Here is an 11,187-nt window from a genome sequence, read left to right as displayed (position 1 = left end):
ACCAAATTGAGTGCAACAGTGTAATTTGCTCTGTTGAGATGTGGCTAAGTAGAATTGTGCTATATCTGCAGCAGGAAAATTTATTGAGTTAAAGGTTTATGGTTTAAAGCATCTGTGAGTGTTGCCGATTATTTTAGTACCAAAATCTCATGGGCAAAAAGTGAATTAAGGCTTTCTGGTTCTCAACCCTCGATATTGTTAAACAATATGCGTAGTTATTTAATAACAAAACGACTAAAAAGTTTTATGTGACGTATAGGCCTACACGCCATAAAATTGTAGTGAGGTGAACATTCGTAGCAAAAATATGTATCACTAGTGGAGGTTTTGGATGAGAAAACGGACATTTTGATGAGAAACGGCCAAAATGGCTAGAATTTAAATGTTCTCATCCTTTTGGATGAGAAACTTCCTGGTGTGTGTGTCAATCTTTATTGTCTTATTAAAACTGGTGAGAATTGCTAATCCCCGCTGAGCTCAAATAAACATTATTATTTTCTCATCCAAAAGAATCAGAAAATTAAATTCTAGCCATTTTGGCCGTTTCTCATCAAAATGTCCGTTTTCTCATCCAAAACTTCCACTAGTGTATACGGTACTTTTTGCACGAAAATCACACTTGTTGCTGAGGTATGCAGCGTTTGGAGCAATGACGTGTTGCGTTCGCACGTACCTCCATCACGTAGGAAAAAATAATCTTGTCAAATATAATGTTGCTTACCCTTTTGATGGTGTCATATATGGCCACATCTCCTTGATGGAATTCCGAAAACTTCATCATGATCATGATTAAGCTCGCTGAGTCGAAGTCTTCTATATCGGCAACACCTTGTTGTAGACGAAGAACAAATATTTTAGATGCTTCAATCGGATCTGCATAGATTTGTGTCGAGTCCACGTTTGACCACGGCAATGATCCCGTTGAATTAGGCGGGTACACAGCACACTCGAGAGCTTTGCCCCAATCAATGCAGGCTTTGCATGATTTCTGTAACTTTGGCTTCCCTGTTACTTTGGAACATAGTTGTGGAGTGGTACACGGAGGCAAAGTTTGTTTGATGCGGTTGTGCCATGTCTCAAGTGTGTTTTTGATACATGGTACTGCTTTGGAACAAACTAGCTGAACGGCTTGTTGACAGCGTTGGTAGTTGCCTATGTCATTGATGCATGCCATAGTTGGCAATCCTTCATGACAAATGTCTAAAAAAATAAACATGTCGGAAACAATATAAAATGATAATATAGTAGGCACATGGGTGTGTTATTCGAAAAGTCTTGTTTGAGGCTAGGTTTGGGTTTGGTCTTCCCCAAACACTTCAACGCACTTTTTTGATTTTCTTTTCTACATTTCATGGCATGTGGCTTACGTTTTGAAATTCATTGTATTTAGATAACGGTTAGTGGTTTTCAAAAGACTATTTATTTAGACGTAGATGTAACCTGGCAGAGGTGGCGTGAGGTGAGGTGAGGTAAGATTTATTGCAATACATCACCAGATGATAAACAAGTACCATGTCTATTGTTTCATGTTAAAACAATTGTTTAAGATTTTTAAACAACTCGGGTTGTTTAACCTATTAAAGAACTACCAAACTCCCGTAAGATTTTTTATCCGTCGTGAAAAAACGCACGCGTTTACGCCCAAACGACCTAAGCTAATCATAGATCCATCCTTTGCGCTCATTCCAGTGATAAAATGTTTACCCCAGCACCCTACCCGGGGGTAGGGACCGGCCGTCAAAGTTGACCATAGGGAAAGGGGTGGTGGTTTGGTGAGGCCCACCATTGTTTTTTTTACATTACAGTAAAATCAGTGATTTTCATTTCGCTCATGTGAAATTATTCCAAGAGCTACTGTATTTTTACTTTTTAGATAAAAATTGTAATTCCCTTTTATATTTTTTAATCAATTTTGCCTATACTTTTTGTATAGCCAGAATGTCCCAAATTTGCATGGGCGCCCTCACATTATGACGTCATAGCGACATTATGTGCGGAATGTTTGTACTTATTCTGGTATCACTCGATAGACGAGACCCATATCTATACATTGGTACTATGTTATGTTGTTTAAGCTTGACAAACCGAGTTGAGTGATTATTGCCAAGCAATGCTTAAAATTTATAAATAGTCCAACTCCATATATCGTAATGTATTATAACAAGCATCATGCATTTGAGCTGAACAGGAAGGCAAAATCCAACGAACGCGGTCACGGCTACTGAATCACTTCCTTTTGTGAATCAACGGAAACCATTAAGCATTCTATCGATTCTGTGGCTAAGGGAGTGTTCATAAATACGTAAGTGGGGTCGAAAAATCAGACACTTGACTGTAAATCAAATTACTGACCCCTAACGGAACACTAGTGGTGCGTCAGGGGGTGTTGGGGTTACCCCCCTGACCAGGTTTTAATGGAACAATAATTAAACGGAAACCGCCGCGAATTCAATTCTTTTATGTCAAGATATATCAAATCATAACAGCTTTTATCATAGTGCGCTTATTGTCAGGTGGGATTTCAAGACGACTACTGTAGTACTACCTTTAGAAGCTGGCCCTATTTGCAATTCCTCGAATGTGAGACAGGAGTGCATTTCATATCCGGGCTGTAGATGGGATGAATGGCCGATTTTATGACTAACAATTTTAGATTTAGCAATTTGAACTACAAGGTTGTGACATCTAACAGAGTGGCTAAGACAAGGACCAGTCTGGAGCTGATCAAGAACTAGATGGTTCAGTTATAGATCTGGAAGTATGCACTATTTTGGACCAACCACAAATGTGAAATTGAAATTTGGCCAATTTAATTTTTTTTTATACCATGCTAAAAAGAAGATTCACGTGGCAATTCTGGTCGATTTGTACCCGGCAGATGGAGCTGAAAAGAAACCCCTGCAAAATTGTCCTGATGACCGGTTTCCAAAATTGCTTTACTGAAACAAAAATTCTGACTTAAATTCTAAATTGGACCACGAATTCCCAAACCCTATTGGACCAGGCTTTTCTCAGTCGAACAAGGTGTAAGCTTTCTGACTCCAATATTATAATACTGAAAAATGCAGATCCCCTTTGTACTGTTAAAAAATTAAACACCTCTCCATATTCTCCAACCTCCGTATCAAAGTATTTATGAACACTCCCTATAAACACAACATAGGTATACATTTTCTCAACTCGACGTTAAGTGTTTTTCAGTACAGTAAAAACCGTTATGTTTTGAAGCAGATCAGATATTGTGCTAAAACCTACCTTAAGACTTCTCGTAAAACGTTACAACAACGTAAATGTACAAATAATCATGTTCGAAGTTAGCTGTAAAGTTAGGCATGTAAGCTCATTATGCACTCCATCGATAACACCGGGAATTTCCAGGCAAGATTCACACCGCCATACACCATGCATAAAGTCTGATAGCCAGTGGCTATTACATGATTTCCCTAAAATGAAAATTGGTTGAACTTCCGCCTTTTCTAATAAGGCGGGGTGCTCTTTTCAATGCATACTGCAATTACTATCCGTTTTCCTATACACAATATACAGTGCTCTCACCATTGACGCATGGGATATTGCCTAGTTAACGTCACTGTGTGAAAAATAACCGGCCAATATTTAAAGTATTCTCTGAAATTCTAGAAAATATAGTTTTGTAACATGTCCTAAATTTTTAGCTAATTTAGGTGTTTGGAAATATTCGCACTTTTGTGTTTTAGGAAGGATATGTAAACGACAGATAACACCAAAAATATGAAGAAATTATTTTCAAACCGTGTTAAGTCAACAACCATAATGTTTCTCATTTTCAAGAATGCTGGTTAACAATAAGCAGACCATTGTCTCATTTCGTGAACAAAGGCCCACATAGTATTGTTACATTGCGGTTGCTTTATAATCGGTTACCCAACTGAAACTATAATACCAGCTCATTGGAATACCGCACAAGTAAAACAGAAACATGTGTAGTGTGGATTTAACCAGAGAAGATCTGATTTAATCAGTTGAGCTGTTTTCAATGAGTGTTACTTAATGGGGTTTAAGTCCTGCAAAGGTCGTGGTGAATTCTACTGTAGACATGACTGCATCATGGGAAATTGTTTGGGGGAAACTAAATAGCATAATAGTCAGGGAAGCAATGATGATATTTGTGTTTCTTAATTGTTCTGTGTGAGAACAAATGTCCCCTTGCCCCCCCCCCTCCCCCTAGCGCCGCCACTGGTGACACTCACTATAAATCCCGGGTCAATACATATTTTGATTCCTTATCATATCTCGAAATGCCAAGACTAAGACTGTTACTTATACTGTAAAGAAACCGGTTAAACATGTGATTTTCATGTTGCTTTAATTTGATTGTAGGCCTAATTGACTTCGCGCGACTGCAGTTTTACTCGCCTCACAATAAAAGCCACTGATTCCTTATTAATGGTCACATCACATGCCAGATGTTGATTCAGCTATCAACTAAAATTTTTTGACCAAATACCTCATACTTTTTAATCTAGGCCTAGTGGCAATTTCAAACGGTATACTTTATTTTTGATACACCCTACACAGTGTCATCGCCCCGATATCATGGTAGGTTGAATCCACAGCCACGCATGGCCATCGTGTTCCCACCTGTTTAATAGTTTTTAAATGCATAGTGGGCTGAAGGACATCCGACTAAGGCTAATGACATTAGCCTGTGACTGAGCTCTGTACGGTCAGCGAGCATACATTCGCCATTGTGTTCTGCTGATAGATTGCCTCTACGATAGTCTCCTACACAGCCAGTTTGTGTCAGTCGGTCTGACACTTGTCGATCCTGTATGTTCGTGATAGCCACATACAGTCTGGCCCGAGACGCTGCGCTATTTAAAATCTTGAATTTTGGTCACTTTTTCAGCTCAAGACCCAAGCTACTCTCTCAAAGCGCAAACTAACGACTATCATATCTGTTCAAAATATATATTCAAGTGCAAGGAACCACATCTGGTTTCTTTATACGAAATCATTTATGGGAGATATTCATCATTTTCCACCCCGGTATTCAAAGATTTAACGTCTGAATATCAATCGTGCATAGCACATTTACGTGTATTGATCCCGTGTATTCATTTCAGTGTCTCTGGTTGTATAATTACGGTGTGCCCTAATAGTTAAAACTTGCACCGCGTGACTATAATGTATCTACCAAAAAAACGTTGACAACGTAAAGAAAGCAGCAAGTTTAAAAAGCCCCCACCTCGGCTCACTTTTTGAAACTTGGTCCCATTTTGAATATCAACAGCAATAGCATCATTGCCATTAACATGCCCACTTGTTATTCGTTTAATTCAATCATTGATCATGAACTTAATAATTATTATAAAACAAAACATATATAGGATATTGGCCAAGAACAACCTTTCTGATCGTTCCAGAATGCTGACAACTTAATATCGCATCGGCAAATTAAAGATACATAACACTTCTGCAAATGTTTTAAGTTGATAATTATGACAAAGTTTAAATCAGTATCTTTTACAAATGGGACCAAGTTTCAAAAAGTGAGCCGAGGTGGGGCTTTTTAAACTTGCTGCTTTCTTTACGTTGTCAACGTTTTTTGGTAGATTTGCTTTCTTTATGAATGAAGCCGAGTAGCTCCAAGCTTGAAAAGTCATCCGGTTACGAAGTACTCCATAAGACGAATAAAGCGAAAAATAGAAGTTTGAATAATATTATCCTTGATTTATGATAATAAAAAATACGAGTATATGTAGCTATACCAATAACTAAAATGTAAGTGGTTCTTTGTAGCCCTGGGGCAATCTAGTTGGATATCCAAATGTCGCCGTTTGTGGTTCTTTGTAGCCCTGCAGGCAATCTAGTTGGATATCTCTATTGAGCGGCGGTTGTTGGCGGTCTTTCGCGGTTCGTGGTATTCCTTTATTCTTCAAACCCTGTCCTCTATCGTGGCTGATTTATTGTTTAAGCTTGTTGGATATCCATATTTCGCGGTGTGTGGTTCTTTATAGCCCTGCGGGGCAATCTAGTTGGATATCCAAATTTCGCGGTTTGTGGTTCTTTGTAGCCCCGCAGGCAATCTAGTTGAATATCTCTATTGAGGTGGTTGTTGGAGGTCTGTTCCTTATCCTTCAAGCCTTGCCCTTTATCGAGGGCTAATTTATAGTTAAAACTTGTTGGACATCCATATTTCGCGGTGTGGGGTTCTTTATAGCCCTGCGGGGCAATCTAGTTGGATATTTCTATTGAGCGGCAGTTGTTGGCGGTTTTTCGCGGTTTGTGGTTTTAATTGGTAGGATATCCATATTTCAAGATTTGTGGTTCCTGATTCCTGCGGGGCAATCTAGCTGGATATCCAAATTTCGCGGTTTGTTGTTCTTTGTAGCCCTGCGGGACAATCTAGTTGGATATCCCTATTGAGCGGTGGTTGTCGGCGGTCTTTTGAGATTTAATTTTCCCTTTAATTTCGGGCCGCCCCTCCTCTACATCCCGAGGATGCTTTTCAAAAATTGTAATTATACGGTGTCAAAAATTACTATTACTTGGTATGGTAATTTATCTTACTATGTTGACTTATATTGTTTGTTAAGGCAACTTTCGCGGTTCGTGGTTATAATTTCCCTAATCCTTCAAGCTTTGCCCTCTATCGAGGCTAATTTATAGTTAAAACTTGTTGGACATCCCTATTTCGCGGTTTATGGTTCTTTATAGCCCTGCAAATAATCTAGTTGGATATCCAAATTTCACGGTTTGTGGTTCTTTGTAGCCCTGCGGGGCAATATAGTTGAATATTTCTATTAAGCGGCAGTTGTTGGCGGTTTTTCGCGGTTTGTGGTTTTAATTTGTAGAATATCCATATTTCAAGATTTGTGGTTCCTGAGTCCTGCAGGGCAATCTAGCTGGATATCCAAATTTCGCGGTTTGTGGTTCTTTGTAGCCCTGCGGGTAATATAGTTGGATATCCCTATTGAGCGGCGGTTGTCGGCGGGCTTTTGAGATTTAATTTTCCCTTTAATTTCGGGGATCCGAGGATGCTTTTCAATAATTTAAATTCTACGGTGTCAAAAATTACTATTCCTTGGTATGATAATTTAATCTTACCATGTTGACTTATATTGTTTGTTAAGTCAACTGGACGTGACAAAATATCCTGCTATGTAGACATTAATTTGTTGCTAAATTGACTTGGCATAATAATTTATTTCGCGAAGACGATATCCATTTTTGGTATGTCGACTTAGCATGACAATTTATCTTGCCATGTTGATTTGTTTGTTCAGTGGTCTTGGCGAGATATTTTATATCGTCATGTTGACATAATGCTGATAATAAGTCGACATGGCAAGATAATTATCTTGTCAAGTTGTGTCACATAGACGCTTCCGTACTATATATGCTTGATGGTCGTGTGTCTTGAGCTCGCCACCAAAAAAAGGTGGCGACGTTACATTTTGCCAAAGTCGACTCAAAACAAATGATGATATCTCTGTCAAGCAAGAAGTTATTGTCATGCTTGTGGTCTCATTTTATTGCTAAATAAAATGCACTTTCAACCCTGTAAAAAGAAATACTTGAACATTTTTAATACTGACACTGTGCTTCATAGAATTCATAATGGGCAGGGTGGCGGTGGTGGGGGATGTGGTGGTGGGGGATGTGGTACACACAAACTCTATGGGATTGGTATTTTTAGTGCGTAATATGCTTCTGTACAGGCTGTAAATTGGATTTGGACTCTATTTAGCATCTAAAAGACTAATGGCCTTACAGCTAAACAATTCTACTAATTGTTTTTAATCATTTATGATTGGTTTAGTCTAGAAAATACGAACTTTTCCATACTAAACTATACCCGTTGTCATATTAAACACTGTAGTAAGTAATGCAGATGTCTTCAAAATCTAAAAGTTACTGTAAAAGTTAAATTACTTATCCTATCATAGTCAAAGTATAGATTTTCTGAAGGGAAATTTGACGAGGAATCTAAATATGGACATATTTTTTTCTGTATGGGTTAGGGGGAAAATGTTTAGGTTAAAAATATGTTGAATTGTAAAAAAATCTAACATACTTTGGGACACCCTATATTCCGAGATTACCAAACAGCTGTGATTTTGGTTTATTCCAACGTCAGTTGGCTCTCCATATCCTCTAACCAAATGAATGTTGTTTACTTCCAGTTTATTACTGTAAGTTGGTAATAAGCAATGCATTGAGTGACCCATTTTTTATCAAAATCTTTTTATTCCACCCTGTATAACTGGTTGGTCACCCTGTATAATGAGTTGAAATGTATATATTTGAATTGCTTATGCCTTCAGCTTTCCAAACACATGAAAAATGTATACTTTTGCAGTTTAGGGTTGATGATTGTGGAGATAATCTAATTAGAAACCCGGTTGGTGTAAAAATTCATAATATTTGTCCTGTAACGCTAAGGGTGGCGAGTTCAAGACACACGGCCTGATAAATGTTATTTGATTTTTTTTCCTGCTGGCCTTCCATACTAGCGGAACAATTTTCCACACCTACAGAGTGTTTGTAATCAACCTACCGGGACGATAATGACAATTGTCATGTTCTACGATAGCTGAAGATGACAGAGAGTCAGGTCTCTGAATCGATTCAACAACCATTCATACATATCACAATCATGTTTTATTGTCCTATTATCATGCGAATTTGCCCGTGGTAGGACAAAATATATTTAAATTAGAATAACAATGAGTAACGTCGTATTGCATACCCTATAATACCTGATCTAGTTTCTTGGTTATTCAGATTTCTTTTGATCCTTGACGGTGTTGTATCTCATTATGCTGTGTTTTAAATAGGCCCTTAACACAATAAACAATTTCCATGAGAATCAAACAACTTGCTTTAATAAAAAATAATATCACAATAGCACTGGATGTTTAAAATTATGTTATCCTTGATTAATGACAATAAATTGTTTAATAAAACATTGAAGAAAAAAATAAGTTGGTCACCGGGTTTCGAACTCGGGATAGCGTATCTGGAGTCAAGCGCCCTAACCATTAGAGCACGGGCCTCTGCTATAAATTACTGTGTCGAAATACAGCATTTATTACATAAATGGATGCGTCGTCCGATATGAACAAAAGAATGGTGAAAAACTTGATTTTTTGGCGAATGTGGCTCAGAATTTGTATGTAGGGTATCCATGCAGGAAACTGCTAGGGTATATTTGGAAGTGAATCTGAAAAAGTAGTGTGAAGGTGATAACCAGGTAGACCTGTAGCAGTGTCCAAAAATTCTGGATCAGTATGATTTGCAACTAATTTTCGCTATGAAATACCGCGTGAAATGGAAGCAAATATATTTGTTTATTACGAACAATGATTGACTGTAGGATTGGTGGCCCTTTTGGAATTAATGAGTTGTCACGATATTACACCTGGGACTGTAAATAACATTTAGCATGGTTTTAGATACATTTTGTACCCAGCGAAAAATAACATCGAACAATAGAAATCAAGTGTTTTAATGTTAGGTGTAAATATAGTCTCGCGGGAGCATCTGTTAGTAGTCTTCTTTATCAGTCTTTTTTTTTTAAAACTTGCTGGTCACGGCTACCGCGTGACTCTAATGCATTAACCATGTTAACCTTTACTTGAACCCGCAATGTGTTTCAACTACAACGGCGTTGTCGTGAACTTAGTGCGTCGCTGCTAAGGGACAATCATTAGATATCAAGGGGGGGCGTGATCTCGGTGAAGCTATTGTTTATTTTACACATAGGCGAAACAATTGTTGTTGTTTTTTACTCCTCGGTGAGACAATTTTTCTTAAAAATCGTAAAACGGTTTTCTTTTTTGAACAATTTGTTTTAAGATTTGTGACATTAAGTTTGTTTAATTAAGGCCGTGTAAAATTAATATTTTGGTTCTCGTCCCTCCCTCCTCAATTTCTGGGATTTGTCAGATTTTTTTTTTTTTTAGATTTTTCAATTTTTGTAGACTTTGGAATGATTTATGAAATCTTCATACATATAAATAAGTTTATTAGAGAACAAGCATCACTTCCAAGTCTTTTTGTGGTACTCTAGGGGTTTATCCTCAGAATCTCACATTTGAAAAAAAAAAAAAAAGGGCCTCATCGTTTCCTCGAGCACTGTTGGAGAAGACCGAAAACTACTGACAATGCTAATTTTACATTGAAAAAAAAACAAAAACAAAAACACCTCCCTCCCTCATCAATTCATGAAAATCCTCTGGACGAGAACCAAAACATTAATTTTATACGGCCTAATATAGGCCATGGCCTAAGTAATATTTTTACCATTTTTACATTTTGTAGCACCGTAAGTTCCTGTTTTAGGTTAAAATGAGTTCACATGGCCGGTGAGTTTTTCGCGCATAGCGGGGAGCTGGACATTTTTCAAAAGAGGATTAATTTCTTCAAAACATTGACTTATGTGTAAAAGATTTCCACATTCATCCCCACTGAACCACGTATGGCTCTCGTCGTATATATTTCTTTTTTGACAATGTGGTGTGACCTGGGAGCAAATCTGTGTTCAAATAGAGTGAATTTCTTGAGTGAATAACGTTAATTCGCTCACAGAATAACTTTTCACAAACAAAATACTCAATATTTAAATATTTACAGGTTCGAAGCTAAAATATTACATATCATGATATCATGACGCGAGAAAATTTACAATTGACAAAAAACTGAAATAATCAAATAAAGTAGTAATTTTTCTTCTATAACTGGGACAAATTTGTTTTCACCAAATCTTTTTTTTTGTTGATCCCAGGTGGAACATTTTTTTTTGTCTGAGGTGGTGCAACTTTATTTTTTAGCTCAGACAAAAAAAAAAAGGAGAAGAACAAACAAACAAACAAACAAACACCCCCGATAATATTTTATTAAATTAAATTAAAAAGCGAAAACAAAAACAAAATACTCATGCAGCTAGCCCCCTTCATCATGTTGATATCTAATGGAACGTCCCTAATCATGTCTGGGAATTCCCCGTATTGTATCGCGCTCGATACAATTGGAGTCCGCCATGTTTGCTTCACACGTGCCTTACAATGAGTTACAACATTATACATGTAGCTCGGAACATAGTTAGTACTACGTCGTTGTACATACTGCAGTTACTGTCCGTTTTCCTATACACAATACACAGTGCTCTTTCCCATTGACGCGTGACCTTTACAAATAGCC

This window comes from Amphiura filiformis, chromosome 18, assembly GCF_039555335.1.
Source record: "Amphiura filiformis chromosome 18, Afil_fr2py, whole genome shotgun sequence".
Lineage (NCBI taxonomy): Eukaryota > Metazoa > Echinodermata > Ophiuroidea > Amphilepidida > Amphiuridae > Amphiura > Amphiura filiformis.
Note: the sequence above shows the minus strand (reverse complement) of the source record.